The sequence below is a fragment of the Palaemon carinicauda genome, chromosome 27, assembly GCF_036898095.1.
Source record: "Palaemon carinicauda isolate YSFRI2023 chromosome 27, ASM3689809v2, whole genome shotgun sequence".
In the NCBI taxonomy this organism is placed as follows: domain Eukaryota; kingdom Metazoa; phylum Arthropoda; class Malacostraca; order Decapoda; family Palaemonidae; genus Palaemon; species Palaemon carinicauda.
In genome coordinates this window covers 69735603-69740602 of record NC_090751.1, presented here as the reverse complement: position 1 = coordinate 69740602, position 5000 = coordinate 69735603, and the positions used below count along the sequence as shown (strand labels likewise).

At 39.3% G+C, this 5000-nt stretch overlaps 1 protein-coding gene across 10 annotated transcripts in view; it reads right to left on the bottom strand.

Moving 5' to 3' along the window:
• LOC137620755 (protein lingerer-like) overlaps positions 1-5000 on the bottom strand; it is a 283036-nt gene that overhangs the window by 125713 nt on the left and 152323 nt on the right. The window lies entirely within an intron of this gene.

The window sequence follows — 5000 nt, the reverse complement described above, 5'->3', positions numbered from 1 at the left end:
GAAAGCATAGACTTCCTCTTTTTCTTACCACTGCTACTATTTCCTGAACCGAAACTAAACTTTTTAGGACCCATGATTACGAAACACGTGAAAAGGCAAGATAAAAAAACTGTTAAAACTAAGCTAATAGAGGACAACCACACGATGCGCACGCGATGAGAGAGTGATCAAGGCGACGCTCAATTGGCGTCCCTCCGATGTGCTGCCGTCTAGCGGCGTCAACAACAAACTACGCTGCACGCTTTCGAGAAAATTCCACAGGTAAGCGTATTGCTTATGTCGTATGTTGGAGCAACACTTCGTATGTTGAGACAGAAATTTGGTCGAATTTTACTTCGTATGTTGGAAAATTCGTATGTTGGGACAATCGTATGTAGAGGTTCCACTGTATATATATTATATACATACATATATATATACACATAATATATATATATATATATATATATATATATATGTATATATATATATATATATATATATATATATATATATATATATATACAGTAGGGTCCCGAATTACACGTGTTCTAATTACGCGATTCCTCAATTACGCGATCGATAGTTTTTTAAAATTAATTTTCCTGTATTTGCGAGGAGCATTCTAAATCCGCGAGTCAAGCACCGCGAAGCGTAGGAAATCTATTGTTTTCTTAATTGTATGGGGGGGGGATGGTTCCCCGATGTCTGAGAAGGGGGGGGGGGAGAATGTGAGAGAAAGATTTCTGTTCAAACATTTTAAGACTAGTTTTGGATGAAAAATGTTAAGGTTTGCCCATCTGTTGTGTGAACTTGTCGCTAGGCCTAGCCTAACTGTCCAACACCTATATGTATAATATTCCATATTTGTACTAATTAATTTTTATACTTATGTTGTGATTATGGTGAAAAATCCTTATTCATTAAACTTTAAATTAAAAACCATCAAAATAAAGACTATTTTATATCATGCTACTGCCAAACATGTCACCACAACCAAACCCATTACTTTGTTTAGTACGTTCCATCGCTGATCATAACGAACTCGCTAACCAACTTTAACATCTGTCTATAGGTTAACTTTTGCGGCAAAAGATATCTTACCAGGTACAGTGATACCTCGGTAGTCGAACGACTCTATACTCGAACAATTCGGAGTTCGACCAAAATTTTCGAGAAATTTTTGCTGCGGTGCTCGACCAAAAATTCGGTACTCGACCAGCCGAACACGTGACGACCGCATGGGCTTTGTGATGATCGCGCCATCTCGGCCACTCTCGCTTGTTCGGGAAGCATCAGTTCTCTCGAGAGCGTCACTCAGACAACGCGCGATCAGCATTCGTTGTGATTTAGTGATTTTCAGTGCTTTTAATTGCTTTTTTAGCTTTCATAATGAGTCCCAAGAAAGTAATGAGTGTTAAGGGGAAGGAGAAGAGGAAAACAGTGCGAACAACGATCGAGTTGAAGAAGGAAATTATAGCGAAATATGAGAATGGTGTACGAGTGTCCGATTTAGCGGTAGAATACGGAATGGCGAAGTCGACCATTTCTACGTTTTTAAAGCATAAAGAAATGATTAAGAAGGCGAATGTTGCAACGGGAGTTACGGCGGTAACTAAGCAAAGGCCACAAGTGATTGAGGAGATGGAAAAGTTGCTTTTAATATTTATTAAAGAAAAACAGTTGGCCGGGGAAAGTGTTAGTGAAGCGTTCATTTGTGAAAAAGCGTTGCATATCTATGAAGAATTAGTGAAGAAAAGTCCGAGTACCAGTGAAAGTGATTCATTTACATTTAAAGCGAGCAGGGGTTGGTTTGAAAAGTTTCGTAATAGAACAGGTATTCATCGTGTTACTAGGCATGGGGAGGCAGCTAGTTCGGATCAAATTGCAGCCGATAAATACGTGGGGGAATTCGATCGGTACATAAATGAACAAAATTTGATCGCACAACAAGTCTTTAATTGTGATGAGACTGGGTTATTTTGGAAGAAAATGCCAGCCAATACGTACATTACCAAGGACGAGACGAAGATGCCAGGTCACAAGCCAATGAAAGATAGGCTAACATTGTTGCTGTGTGCAAATGCAAGTGGCGATTGCAAGATCAAACCCTTGTTAGTGTACCACTCGGACAACCCCCGGGTGTTCAAACGAAATAATATTTGTAAAAGTGCACTACCAGTTATGTGGCGCTCGAACACTAAATCTTGGGTCACAAGACAATTCTTTACTGAGTGGATAAACGAAGTGTTTGCCCCCCAGGTTAAGGCTTACCTCATTGAAAAGAGCTTGCCAATGAAATGTCTTCTGGTTATGGACAATGCTCCTGCACATCCTCCAGGTCTCGAGGATGACTTGAAAGAAGAATACAGCTTTATCAAAATCAAATTCTTGCCCCCCAATACTACTCCCATACTCCAGCCCATGGACCAACAGGTCATTTCAAACTTCAAAAAACTCTATACCAAGGCCCTTTTCAGAAAGTGTTTTGAAGTGACCAGTGACACGAAGTTGACCCTAAAGGAATTCTGGAAGGAACACTTCAGCATCCTCAACTCTGTTAACATGATTGACCAAGCTTGGCGAGGTGTGACCTATAGGACATTGAACTCTGCCTGGCGTAAGCTGTGGCCATCATGTGTCACAGAGAGGGAGTTTGAAGGTTTCCAACCAGAGGCGGGTCCAAGCACTGCTACCCCTGTAATTTCTGATGACACTGATGTCGTTGAGGAAATTGTTGTCATGGGCAGGAGTTTGGGGCTTGAGGTCGACAAGGATGATATTGATGAGCTTGTAGAAAGCCATTCTACCGAGTTGACTGTGGAGGAATTGTTGCACCTGCAACAACAACAGCAGCAGGATCTGATTGTGGAGCAGGAATCTTCAGAAGAGGATGAGGTAAGGGAGGATGTTCCAAGTTCTCTCATCAATGAAATTTGTTCCAAGTGGGCAGATGTGCAGGCTTTTGCTGAAAAATACCACCCAGAAATTGCAGTAGCAAACCGGGCAGTGCATATGTTTAATGATAGTGTCATGTATCATTTTCGAAGAATACTGCAGAGGAGGAAGAAACAATTAACAATAGACCAGTTTTTCACAAAAGAAAAGAAAGCTGCTACATCAAAGCCTGTTTCTCCTCCAAAGAAGAGACAAAGAAGAGAAGAAACCCCTGAAATAGATCTGCCCACCCTTTCATTGGAGAGAGAAACAACTCCTGAAGGAGAACTACCCCGCCACATCATGGAAGGGGACTCTCCTTCCAAGCAGTAACCTCCCCCTTCCATCCTCTCCACATCCATCCCTGTATGCCATCGAACCGCTGCTCAAAGGTATGTTCACTACAGTACAGAAAATGGTTTAAAATTGTTTTATTTTAGTACAGTAAATGGTTTAATATTGTTTTATAGGATTTTCTGACCAATTTCATACACATTTAGATAATTATTGTTGTTTAGGTACACGTTTTATTAATATTTTGGGCCTGTTCGAGTGCTTGGGAACGGAATAGAATATATACCATTATTTCTTATGGGGAAAAAAAATTCGGTACTCGAACAAATCGGAGGTCGAACACGGATCTCGAACGGATTATGGTCGAGAACCGAGGTATCACTGTACAGTACTATGTAATAATAATGTTATAATTAATGTTTTATTTATCCTTAGAAAATCAAAATATATGAAATATGAGCAATTTTATTTCGTGTTTTTTTTTTTTCCCCTAAAAAAACGCCTTCTTAAAAGGAAAACGTTTTTTTTACGTTTCATCGTCGATCATAAACGCATTTACTCCTGAAAGTGATATTGAAGAGCTTTTACTAAAGATGTTATTATAAATAAAGATTATAAATAGGTGGTAAAATATCTATAATTAAAGTGTAGCAGCATCAAGAAATGTTGGGGTTCGCCCTTTACATAAGAATGTACTGTACATTGGATTAGACAGAACGTAGAAAAAATCAATTAGGGAAAAATCGGTATTCGATATCCTCTTCATCAGCATCGTCAATCGGGCTTTTTATTTTTTTTATTCTCAGTCGCTAACTAGTTATCGCACTGCCAAGATCTGCACACATTCCGATAATTCACATTTGAAGGTTTTCTGGGAGAGGATGGATAGAGAAAATACCGAACTATATAAAATGTTTTTTTTAACCTCTTAAGCGTCACCCACGTGATAAACCGTTCACCACGATCTACTCGGTACCGCCTTCAACTGTATATTCCGTTCATGACTTTAATTGCCTTTTACAAGCCGTCAGTCTCGTGATGTTACTTTACTCGTATAGTAAGTATAGGATCACCACTTGGCAACACTCTCAGCATATGGGGACTGTGAATAGAAACTTATATGATGTCTGGCAACTATTTTTCTGAAGGTAGCTTGATGTTACAAAACTGTGGTTTGAACTGGTTTCCTATCAGTGCGCTCGGGCGTTCATGCATAAGTGGTTATTTGTTGTTCCTTTTGTAATGAAAGGTCTAAAGAGGAAGGTTATTTCTTTAGATGAAATAAATGATATTCTTGTTGTGGATTTTGATAATGATAACCTGTTTGATAATGAGAGCACTAGTTCTGAATCCTACAGTGATGAGTATATTGAAGAAACAAAGTTTTCTTTCGATGTCGAAAGCGAAAATGACTTATTACCGAATGACTGGACAACGAAATTTCACAAAACTATAAAGGGAAAGGAAACGCAGAGAGAGAGAGAGAGAGAGAGAGAGAGAGAGAGAGAGAGAGAGAGAGAGAGAGAGAGAGAGAGAATAAAGTGGATAAATAATGTACAAATGTATGACGAACATATTTGAAAACTATACAGGAAACGATATGAAGAGAGAGAGAGAGAGAGAGAGAGAGAGAGAGAGAGAGAGAGAGAGAGAGAGAGAGAGAGAGAGAGAGAGAGAGAGAGAGGGAGAGAGAGAGACCTATTCCTTTCCTTTTGTTGCTTATCCAGGCGTAAGATTTACGATTGAAGATAAAAAGAACCCATTAGAATATTCAGTATTATGTAGCCATT